Raw genomic sequence first — 13,088 nt, 5'->3', positions numbered from 1 at the left:
CAAGACATACCAGACCTGCTGCAAAATGTACTTAAAGACCAAGAACTTCATTAAAAACCAAGAGCAATCCAATCCTCCCTCAGAGAGAGACCTACAAGGTGTCTGTCACTTCCACCTATGCATGTGTGCATCTGCTCCATTCTTCCCCCTCCTTGACTAGCTCACTTTGTTTATCCATCTTGCACATATTCCATGTCGCAATCCAGTCCTGTGTGGCCTTCTAGATCAAGCTCTTGCTGCTCTTAGTCTCTGTGTCTTTTAGTTCACATTGCTGAGGGCACAGTGTGACTTTGAGACAAAATTTCTGAGAAAACAGATTTCCTCAGGATAGGCCAAGAATGGACTCCTTAGGCCAGTTCTCTATTTCAAATCAATCTGCTGAAACATCTTTAAACAAAACCTTTTTGGTTTAAAACATGCTTAAAAACTGAAAGAAGGGTGATATAAAATGTTTATCTAGGGAATGTCCCTGAAAGTCAATAGCAAAGCTCAGAAAAGAAGAGAAAAAGCAAACACTAGAATAGCTTTAATTTATCTACTTTGATGTAGCCGTTTATAAAATATTTAAACAAATAATTCTACAGTGAAAATGAAGAGTATGAGAAAGTCTCAGCGCATCTTACCCAAAAGTGTCTTCACTTTAAACAGTGATGTCAGGGAGACTTTGTGGGACATGGCAAGATTTGTTTTCTCTTATAAACTATTACTCGTTCTCATTCATAAATTTAATTTCTTCTTGAATTCATTTTACATGTTTAGCCTGTGTAATATCATATGAATAATAAAATCCATAAATTTTTGATGCTAGATAAAATATTGTCATTTACTGATTCATCATAACTCTATTTTTTTCTTGACATACCAAATTAAAGAGCTCCAAATTTTGGCCAATTATGCCAAATTTACTAAGAAATAAAATATCTGAAAAGATTCCTTCTCAGTTTACTCCCTTTGAAGCAATATAATCTAAGCATAGATACCCCAGGGCTTAAATAGATGTAAGGTAGGAGAAAAAAGGCTGATGCTTTGGAGGACTCTAAATAGTTCTGTGTGTCAAATGAGTTTGTCAAAATGAGAGAATGAAAGCCTGTGAGAGGTTATTAGGGTGCGTGATGAGAATGAAGCCTAAGTCAGAAAATGGATTTCCTATCAATAAGGTTGTAAACTAGGTTGCAAAGAAAATAAAAATAAATGCCACTTACTAATAAATGTGCGTTACTATTATTCACTATGTGATCAGTACATAAAGCCTCACTTAATCCTTAGATATGAAAGCATAGGTATTATCATCTCCACATTGCAGATGAAGGGATTCAGGGTCTCATCAGCAATTAGTATACCAAAGAAATTAACTCAGGTCCAGTTGATTGTAAGCACTACTAATTTCTACAATTTTATAGAATAATTTGAATTATTCTACTTGCAGTATAAGATCCCTCCTTTATCTGTATTTTAATTCATCTTCCACTAAGCACTCACATAAAGGGAGCTTCCTTAACAATCCTAGAAGGAAATAATTCATGATTTTTTTATTTTTTTGGACACATGAAATAAAAAAATTAAGTATTCAAAATAAAGCCATGTAACAAAAAATGACTAAATATTCAGAACTCTGAGGGTAGGAAAGTGATCATTATCATCACTAGCATATGCTATTCAGCAGCAGTTTAGAAAGGAATGTAACACAGCTTTCATTTACCCCACCCAACATTGAGACCCAGATTGTGGCGTGGAAGAAGCAGGTTGGTTGAAAGAACAAAGCACATTCCTTGGGGACGTGCTCTCATTGGCTGCGCACAGGTGTGTCTACAGAGTCAGGGTGGAGACCTCAAAGCACACAGATAATCATCACTTTCACCCAATGAAGAAGTGGAAGGAGATTAACTCATTCACGTTCATCAGCGCAAATGGGTAAAAGGAACTGATTAAAAATGGAAAAGGAGGAAAACATTCTGCCAAGAGTTCAGATAGAGACACTAAGTTACAGGAGTTTTGAAAATGCACATGGATTGTACTATGGCAGCCTATTTTTTACAATTCAAAAAGTATAATTAAACTATAATAACAAGTCATCTTATTTAGAATGGTTCAGAGAAGACTTCATTAGAATCTAATACCTTGTCTGAAGTCTCATCAGTAAATGTTCTCTTCTAGTTCTGGCTCAAAACATTGAAGATTTGTGATTAAATGGAGGAAAGAACACAAAGAAACAATAAATTTTTTATTTCTGGGGGTTAAATTTTCCATTTATTTGACAACACAATCATATTTAATTATCAGTAAATAAACATAAACTCACTTAGCTTGATAATCTCCCATTATAATTTCAGGACTATACCACTATATATATTTTTGCTGTGTTTTTACTATTAACATTTGCTACTTAGCACATATGTGACAAAACATCATATAATCCTCAAATAGAAATATATGTATAATACACCTAGATATACATGATGTATGTTTATAAATATGCATATGTATACATGTACAAACTTAAGATAGCACTCTTTTATTTTTGTGAACATCTATTGGCATTTTTTTTTTCTGCTCAGCATATATATTTCTATGGGAAGTGTTTCCTCCTCATTTTTCTGTAATCCTAGTAGTGACAATTACCTCAATCTCAGATGTAAATTTAGCCTAATAGTGACATAATTAGAACAACATTTTGGCATTGGCAACTTTTTTTTTTTTTTTTTTTGTCCTACATGGAGAATCAGTATAGAATTTTATCAGACTGCACTGTTCTAATCCTGGCTATGCCACTCATGAAATGTGTGACTTTAACCTCCGTCTCAACTCCCTCATGGGTAAAAGGGAGAAAACAATAGTACAACTATCTTTACATTGTTATGAGGATTGATAAGTTAATGTCTGTAATACTTAGAAGGATGTCTGAAATATAGAATGTGGTATGTAAATATTTGTTACATAAACAGATTTGTTTAAAAACATATGCAATTATTCAGTATCCTTCTCAGGATTGACATGTGGACATGTCACTGGGGCTGCTAAGGTAAGATGCAGGATGGAGATGAATGGAATAGAGAAGTAACTGTGAGCACTCAGCAAACATGTACATTACCACCTGCAGAAACAAAGCCCTAAAAACGTTGTGTTAGTCCTTGTGTCCAACTGTGGTTGAAGATAACATAACCCTTACACTTCCCAGATAGAGACACCAAGAAAGTCCTCTTTTTGTATTGTTTTCTTTTGCTAAAATGTTTGTAATACGGGTTTCTATCACTTGCTGCAGAAAGACTTCTGACTAAGAAAGGTTTAAAGATTTTCACGTATCTTTAAAGAAAGAATAAGCCTACCCACTTCCTTTCAAGAGGAAATCTTTAAAGAATCTCTTTTTGTGACTGTCAAAACAAGAAACTTTTAACTTATGTTAGCTATACAACTAAGTCCCCCTTCTCACCTGCTAATACACATTCAGTATTTAAATTGGCTGAACATAAAGCCATTTCAGTTTTTTCACTGCTAAATTTTATTTCCTCTTAAATATTAAGCAAGAATCAGTTTCATTCTATTAATTAGTTTGCTACCATGACTTCTTGTCACCACAGTTCAGTTTGCAATATGTTACATTAAAGAGGTGTTAATTTTCTGATACTGTTAGTAGAAGTTGCATCGCTGCTAATATACTAAGAAAATGAGTGATTTGATTAGGCTACATAAAAGTTTTCTAAAATAACTTGGAATAATAGTAATAATAATACAAGTTTATGTAAACAATATTACTTGGAAAAAATATCCTAAATAAGAATGACCTAAATTTAATAGAAGCAAAAGTGAAAAAAAAATTTCTGAATGAAGCCATTTGTAAGAAGTGTTATTTTATATTAAAGAGTAAATGATTTCAAGCCACAAAAATGAGAGTTCAAATCCTGGATTATAACTTAACAGTTAGTTTTGGAAATTTATTTAAACTTGTTGATACCTAGTGTTCTCAACCCTAAAAATAGTAGCTACACATGTCCATTTGTTCAGGTCTGTGATGGGGATTGTAGAATATGTGAAATCATATAACATCATGCCTGGCACAAAACAATGAGAAATAATAATATTAGTAACAAAAGCAGAAACAAATATATTTATGAACAAGCATATAAAGATTCTCTACACTAATTTATCAGGCCATTACCAGCAAGCCACAGTAACATTATGGACATTTTTAAGCAGGAATGAATTTATGCAGAGGATTTATTACTTACAAAATTGTGCAAAGGGCAAGAGGTATAAAAGAAGCATTAGAAAACATTTCAGGGGGAAAAACAGTTTTAATAATTTCTGTAAACTACTAGTAATGACTCAGTAACTTACACTAAAGATGAATTACAAAAGTAATTAAATATCTAATAATCTGCTAAAGATATAGTAAAACAAAACAAAAATAGCAAACAGCACAATTACATGTTTATCTAGATGTGTATCCAGTTATCCTATCAATCCTTCTGTATGTATACATATAGATGTTTTGAATTGTTGTTTTTGTTTAAGAACAGTTGGGCCTTTTAAAATTTATTTTTGGTTAGTGTGTGTGTGTGTGTGTGCATGTTAATGTGTGAAAGGGTTATCAAACCAAAGTCAAAAAAAAAAAAAAAAAAAAAAAACAGAAAGAATCTCAGAATCCTCTTCTCTTCCAGTCCGGGATGGATTGATAACTTTGTATGTTAGTTGCAATTGTAAGCCCTTTATTTTGTTAAATTAAATGTATGAGAGGCCATTGTTTTAGACTGAGCTCCTGTACTAGTCCCCAAACAGACCAAACCAAAATAATGTCACTCATGTTAAATGCCACATTACCGAACTGAAACTTAAAAAAAGAAACCAAGAAAATCACCAAAAATGCTAGTTTTCAAAAGAATAAAAGGGTTGTAGCTACCAAGCAAGAGGTCCAGTCAACTTGAGCCAGCCTGATAAGTAAGTCCCCTCTGTTTTAACCCTTACAAAGAAAGTAACCTGAAGTAATCTGATGTTAGCCATCTGCTTTTTGTGCTATGACGTTTCCTTGTTCCTACTCAAGCTACCTTACAAAAACTAATAGAGCTTCTTTCTATTGTGTACATTGGATGCTGCCCGGTTTATAAGTTGCTAAGAAAGCCAATTAGATCTTTAAAACTCAATTTGTTGAAATTTTGTTCTTTGACAATTTGATGTGCCATATTGCTCAGGGACTCACTTCTTCTCTCATTGCATACTTGCTTTTGTTTATAGATTTATCTCTGTATAATATGTTTTTCTCCTCTGAAATCTTTTTTTATTCTTTTTACAGTATACTAAAATCTTCCTTCATCAGTTGAAAGGAAGGTGGCTTTTTAGATGCTCTCTTAAGAATCACTTCTGCATTGCACTGCCTCATGTTTTTCCTGACATGTTATAAAATTCATTAAGAACTTGGCTTCCTCCTTACATCAATCTAACTTGTACTCATAGATACAGCTTGTAGTCCTATTGTAGGTAAAATTATATTTTAAAAGGAAAAAATAAATGTAAAAAGAAAATAATTTCTGATTAGATGCTCTGGAATCTGTTTAAATATAATATGACTGCTTATTCTAAGCCTGACAACTTAAAGGTGCCTTATTAAGACAAGATTAAATTTTACATTTGTGAAAGTCAAACCTGTTTGTGGTAAATACTTTTTTTTTTTTTTTCAATATCATAAGCAGTCAAAAAAAAAAACTCGTAGATTTAAATCTTGGGGGTGAATAATTTAAGATATATTTTTCTAGGTTGCAAATTATAAACAATTTAAAGGGCTCATAAGTTTGTCTATTTTTTATGTTAATATTTCTATATCTCAGTTTCACTTAAACATTTTAATAGATGACTCTTAAATGAAAAATGCTGAGGGAATGACTGGCTAATGATGCCTATAAGCTTTTAAACATTAATTTAACTATTTACCCACAATCTGCTCCCACCCATTTAAATAAAAGGAGAATACCTTACACACTACAAAACATCTCTCTAACTTCCATATTATGGTCCTCTGCAAGTACTGCGTGGCACTAATGCCCAGAAGTGAAGATCATGAAAGCATTACCATAGAAAGTCTCATGCTATATTTATCACAGAGTATGTAGATGTCAAGTGTAGTGGCGTTGGGCCTAAAAAGATTTTTTAAATTCTCTTTTTCACTGCTTTGTTAGCATTATAATGCTACAAGAAAAAATAATCTAACAGCTACATTATGGATTTATGCAAATTACTTACCACAAACTAAGCAAAATAGCAGACAACTTTATACAAGGGGAAAACGTTCCTAAGCAGGTGCAATAGAATTCTTTCATGACTGTCAAAAAGCACACCCTGTGAACTCTTTCTTGAATTAATTTAGAATAATTTCCTCCAAATATAGAAGTCTTCATTTAGACTACCAACTTACAGTGGCCTTCTAAATGCCAAGCAAACATGCTTTATTATAACTTCTATTGGATTATGTGCAAAGGATTAACTGAAAAGAAATTTCTTTCAGTGTTTCAAGGATTTTTAGTATTAAATATTTACTAATGTTTAAGTATTCATTGTTTTTTTCTAATCACTATTTGGCTAGCTCACTCTCTATATTTTAAAAAAAGGTTAATATCGACTTCTAATTTATTGCCTTTCCAGTTCAGAATACCCCGTTCTTATAATATGAGGCAGAATAAAGTAGACCTCACTGATTTCCATTATAATCATAGCTATTGTGTAGCCCTCATCATTATATCTGTCATTCGCTTTCTTTTCTCTCTTAGGTAAATAATGACAATATTTTCAAATATTTTTAATTATTTCTAAATAAAGGGCAACCTTGTGCTTTTTATTGGGACTATTCTACTTCTCAACTTGCTTAATCAACCCTTTAAATTTAAAGTAAACAAACTTGACTATTGAATTTAAAATAAAAACATACTTTGATACAGAATTTGATTGTTTTTTCAGGCTAATAGTGGGACTGAGAGAGATTTACCACAGCCAGTTATAAACTTGCATACAAACAGCTTATATCAACACAAATACTTGAAATATTTGAGATTATATTTTAGGCATTTTCCCCCAAAAGAATTAACCCTCAAAACTATTTAATAGCATCAAAAGAAAAGCTCCCAAGAACAGAGTAATTAGGGAGAAAGCGGGCTTAATTCATGAGAAAAAAAAACACAAATTTCACAAATAATAAATTATATCTTACATTTTCATATATAATGTAATTGGAAATAGGTTTTACTTTTCCATCAAGTGTATTTAAATAATGTAATTGTTATTTTAAAAACTCAACTCTTCAACCTTAAAAACAAATCAAATCTTAGAATACTTAAAATGGAAGGTTTAAAAGATCTTATAAACATCCATTAGTGTATAAGATTTTGTTTAAATAAGCCCCAAAAACTTGTTACTGAAGGTTAAAAAAAAATCATCATCTGTACTAATATAGAAGAAAGGGGTACCATGTGTATCCTTCTTCAATAGTGAGAAATTCTGAGTCCTGGAGGACAATTTGGGCTGCTGAGTAGTATTAATCAAAACCCTTTACAATGTGCAATCTTACTTTGGGAATTTGTCCCAAGGAAAGAATTACAATGTTCATTGCCTTTTTGTTTATTACAGTGAAAATATGAACCCACATAGGAAAATCCACCAGTAAATTATCAGCTAAACAACGGTATATGCGTAAAATTCAAAACAGTGCAGTCATTAAATGTAATATTTATTGACATTGAAAGATGTTGATATTAAAAATTAAACAATCAACAACATAATATAAAAATGTGCAGAAAAGAGTTAACATAGCAGACCTAACTGCTATTCTTTGAAAGATGTGTTTACAAAATTGACTCTTGGATGACATCAGGGAATGTAGATTTCAGGAGGGTTCCCACCAAGACAGATAAGAATGGCTCATTTGCGTAAACTGTGCAAAAACTATGGTTTATAGTGAATATCTGTTTGTCTTCTGGAAGTCTGGAATTCAGGTATGCACTAGGCAGGGTGCCTGCATGTTCAACTACCAATAAAAATCCTGGGCACTTAGTTTCTTAAGAACTTCCCTGGTTGACAACATTTCACATGTGCTGTCAAAACTCATTGCTCATGGAATTAAGGTTGTCCTGAATCCTGTGTAACTCTGCTAAGGAGAGAACCCTTGGGAGCTTGCCCATGGTTTTCCTAGGCTCTGCCTCATGTACTTTTTTCCATTGCTGATTTTTCTTTGTATCCTTTTCTGTAAGAAATCGTAGTCTTAAGTATATTACCTGTTGACTCATTCTCATGAGTACCCAAAGCTGGGTTTACTCTTGGTGACCCCTGACATGACACAGAAACATACAATCTATTTTTTTCATGCTTTTATATTATTACATATTTATTTTTAGAACCTTTACATAAACATACAATCTATTTTTAGATGTACAGATGTTTATTAATAAATAAGAAAACACAAAATAACGTTAAGAATATGAGTGGTGAATCATAAATCATTTTTTCTTGATCTTAATCATCAGTATTGCTATTCCATCTACAATGAGCTTGTATTACTTTTGTAATTAAAAAATATATATAGCGATTTAAATGATTTAATTATTTTTCTCTTGTACCTGAAATTAAAATGAGAACCGTAGAATGAATGTAAGGTTTACAAAAGTGCAATATGGCTTGATGTAATGAAATCAAAGGTCAGTACTAAATACATAGAAAGAAGGTGTGGATTAACTTTCATATTATAAAGAAAATTCAAAATATTGTTAATTCTTCACTGCTTTTGAAACATTTCATTATTTGCTAAAATATATAAAATTAGCCTACTGTTATTTTGCTTCCTAAAACTTTTTCAAATAAAACTAATTAAATTCAGAGCAAAAGCCAACATTTCGTATTTGAAATTTAGAAAATGTTAACATGTGGCTAGAATTTTAACATGGAGCTTAAAAATAACTTGAGCTTCAACATAACTTGAGCTTCCTCATGGCATTATTTTTCAACAAGAGTAATTTGTGTTTAAGTGTGAAGCGTTACTGAAATTTTTACTGGTTATTTTCTCATGTTCATGTACTTATGGGAGATAATTTAGGGAAACATTTTAGGAAAAATAAACAAATGGACACATACTGAATAGATTTGCAAATACTGATGAATTTGTTTCTAATGTAAAGAAAGCTGAGAAAGAAATTATTTAGCTACAATATTTAAATAAAAATGAAAGAGTTTTACATTTATTTACAACAAACTCTTAATCTACATGTGTATTAGTTTTAAATCATTTCACCCAACAATAAAACTTAAGTTTTTTCCTACTTCAAATGAATAGACTGTAGTGGTAGAGTCTACAGTTTTGGTTGTTGGACAAGAGTTCATAAATTTTAAGTCATTTTAATTTTCACCTACACAATGTATATACTTTTTATTTTTCTGTATCAGAAATAAAGACTTTCAAATATTTAGGTTTGGATTTAACTTGGCTCTTGGAGGTAGGAGAACATGACAATGTGTATGTTCAGAGATATGGAAAGTATGATTCTTAATTTTTTTAAAAAATAACTTGTATAAGCCTTCATTATGTAGGTATTTTTCTTTGTGAAATGATTTGTGATACTTCACGTTATAAAGCAAAAACCTAGAAAAAATAAAATTCTAGTTAAGCACATATATTTCATAATTTTTAAAAGGTTAAATAAATTTATTCTTTTGCTAAGGATTTCACTCTCTTTTAAACATATATGAAATGAGCTACATTGCATTTCAAAGTACAACTTTCTGCATGTTAAAATATAATTCTTATCTAGTGCATAGCAAGAAGATTTTCACTGTTATTGTTTTTTATTTGGGGTTATTAGAATGTTTTGGTTTTAATGGGACACATTGAAGGGAAACTACAAAGAATGTTTGTTTGCCGTCTATGTTTAAAGCTGCCATTGAGGTTTCCTACCTCTTTTCATTTAATAGAAAACTTCTGGGCCACTCTATTGTTTAAGGTCTCTGGTGAAATCACACACTCTTCAGTGTTTGACTGTTTATTTGGTTTGGCTGCCACTGTGGGAACAATTTAGATGGCTTGAAGAATGTGCCCAAAATAATGAGAATGAGTGACAGCTGAGTGAGATTAAAAATCCATAAAAGTAAAAAAAAAAAAAAAAAAGAAAGTGAAATGTATTTTTTTATACCTTTAGGCTTTTTATTTCTGTTTCTTTTTTAACATTTTGAAGTTTCATATAGTGAATTCTCATTTAGTCTTTAGCTAGTTCGATTCTCATTTTATGTGAGTACACCATAAAATGCAGAGAAAATAAAAGCCAAATTTCTAAGAAATATAAATGTCGTCTTATCCTTGTTTTATTTGTCAAGTATTCTAATACTAATTTATTAAATAGTTTTTAATCATTTACTTAAAAACTCCTCACTATAAATACATTTTAAAAGACAAATTGTTAAGATTTCAAGCTGATTTATTCTACTCTAACACACCTCACTTTTCTATTGGTAACTAAGAATTTCACAGTCCTGACTTTCAGAACTGTTGTAATTTGATGTCTGGTGTTAAAAAAGAAGCCAGAGGATCCCTCTCACTTCTAGAGACATTTCACTCCCTTCTCACTCTCTAAAAGCCAAGGATGAACCAGAGTAAAGCATGGCAAAAAGAATTTATCCAGACTTCATATCAATGCTAGGACAACACGGGGTCTAGAAAGACAGAAGGATGCCTGGATTTAAGTTCTAGTGAAACTAATTAAATATTTATTTTCCCTGCTCTTATTTCCTTTGGAAGTCTTATAGGAATAATAAGCAGCTAATTGAGAATAGTATTTAGATTTTAAATTTCCTGATCCAATTTAATAAATTGGTTTCCTGTCTCTCACTGCTCACCATTGTCCATCATCGATACCTGCTCTGTGTGAGGGCTACATGTTCCTGGCTGGTTGAAGATCCTTGCTGACAGACTGCACAGTGATGGATAGCCACACACCCCTGTACTGCCAAGATGGCCTATATGCTCCATGCCATCCTTTGGGACGAAGCAAAGTAGCATCGCCATGTCAGAAAACCTCAAAGTCAAGAATAATTTGAAATGCTGCATCGTTTTTAATCCTGAGAGACAGAATAAGTAATTGATTCTTTCCAGCTCACAAATTTGTAGAACTATTCCGACTCAATTTCAATGGAAATTAATGTTAGACTTGATTAATATGTGTTGCTTTTGAATTACATACTGTAAAACTCCTAAGGACAAAACAACTTTTTATGAAGAATTTATAAGTCATCTGTCTATAATACAAGTCAGGTGTGTCCTTCTTTCAATTACCAAGATGGTCTCCCTTTACCAAACTTTAGTTAGGCTCCTCAGAGTTCTCTTTTCAATTAGACCTCAACCTTTGGACTTTCATGTTCATCTGTACATCACTCAGTTTTAGCAAGAATCTTGTCAAGTTGGTTTAGTCAGAATCCCACCCCTATATCTGATCATCCTCAATATCTGATCAAATTTTTCAATCCCCACCACCCCTTAGGTGATATCTGATTAACCTGGCCTGCCTTCAGCAGGAATTCTGTTAGGTCAGTTTAGCAAGAATTCCACCCCCACTCCCCAATCCCCGCCTTATCCCTGATGCTTCTATCTTCTGACCCCTCCTCTGCTTCTTAGTTATAAATCCTCACTTGTCCACGCTGTATTCAGAATTGAGCCTAGTTCCATACTGAGGTATTTTTCCCCCTATTGAAATAGGTCCTGAATACAATATATTTTAACTGCTTTAAATACTGTCTGCTTCTGTATTTCTTGGATGAAATAAAGCCAAATTGTCCAGGTGAAACTTCAGTTTGTTTCTAAGCTGACTTTTGGAAAAATTGAGCTTTACAAACACATGCCAAGGCTCCTATTTGAGTTTTCAAGTCAGATAAAGAAATCAAAATTTGATGTCTCCCAGAAAAGTGAAAAGTATGAGGGAAAATCCCTGAACAAATCGAGCCCTTTTATGTGAACAAAAGATGTGACTAGAAGAGTCTGGCACATAAGTATGCATATAATTAAAAAGAAAAAAGAACTTTCACAAAGCACTTACATTGGCAACATAAGCACATATGTTTTTGATTGAATTGACAAGTTATTATTTTTTGGTTCCAACATATTAATTAAAAAATACAACTTGAGATTGCAAAAAAAGAAAATCAAGAAGATAAAATGAGAAAAATATCCACTGGTTTAAAACTCTCCTTTATTTATAAGCCAGAAACCTGAAAATTATCTTTGAATTTTTCTCTGTCAAATCTCTAATTAATTATTGACCCTTGCCAATTTTCCCTTCTGAATCTCTCTTGAATTCGTATACATTGTTCCCACTTTTAGTAGTATTACTCTGATCTAGACTATAATAATTTTTTACCTGTTTTACAACGTGGCACAAATAACTTCTCTCCTTTACTCCAAATTGCAGTTTACTTCCCACACCAAAAGGAGACTAATATTCTTAAAATCATATATTCATCTTTTTAAGATGAATGACATTCAAAAATGTCGGTCCCTCCATAAAAGTGAGAAAAAGTTGGATAAATGTCAAGTTATAGCTTTTATTGAGTCATTCAAAGAACTGAGGTCATAAAGCAACTGAGTATTCTGAACTTTAGGAAAAGACAGAACCCTCAAAGAAGAGCTGGGACAATGAGCAAAGCCAACACACAAGATGGTAAAAAGAAATTGAACAATTTTCTAAACATCAAATGTGGGTAGCTTGTCAGTCTAGAATATCCTGAAGGCCCTGATACAAGGGGAGTGAGTAACCTTTTGCAAGATATTTCCCTTGGACTTCCACTAGGTGCTCACACAAAGTTTAGAAACCCTGACGAAGGCCAGAGAGAGCCACACTGGTGGTGTAGACATGTAGGAGAAAGAGCAGCAGCCAAGCAAGACATGAATGATGACAACAAATACTATGAAGTTCCAGAGAACCTTCTTTCTTTTGATGCAATAGTTAAACTTCTGGGGAAGTAGCAGCAAACCTAATGCTCTCTTCTTCCACTATCTAAATTGATTTTCCCTTCATGATAGACTTCTTTCAATAACTTGCATTTCCCATGATTTCTCTCTTAAGGCTTCTGCATACACC

The 13,088-nt window shown here is 32.4% G+C and overlaps 1 long non-coding RNA gene across 1 annotated transcript in view; it reads right to left on the bottom strand.

Moving 5' to 3' along the window:
* LOC134733301 (uncharacterized) overlaps nucleotides 1-12,491 on the bottom strand; it is a 98,705-nt gene extending 86,214 nt beyond the window's left edge. Inside the window, exons 1-2 of the long non-coding RNA XR_010116784.1 lie at nucleotides 12,369-12,491; nucleotides 10,855-10,993 (exon numbers count right to left, since the gene is read on the bottom strand). This is a non-coding gene — a long non-coding RNA (uncharacterized lncRNA). The remainder of the gene's footprint in view (nucleotides 1-10,854; nucleotides 10,994-12,368) is intronic.
* Between the last annotated feature and the right edge of the window lie 597 nt (nucleotides 12,492-13,088).

The sequence above is a fragment of the Symphalangus syndactylus genome, chromosome 17 (genome assembly GCF_028878055.3).
Source record: "Symphalangus syndactylus isolate Jambi chromosome 17, NHGRI_mSymSyn1-v2.1_pri, whole genome shotgun sequence".
Lineage (NCBI taxonomy): Eukaryota > Metazoa > Chordata > Mammalia > Primates > Hylobatidae > Symphalangus > Symphalangus syndactylus.
This window is presented reverse-complemented; position numbering and strand designations above follow the sequence as displayed.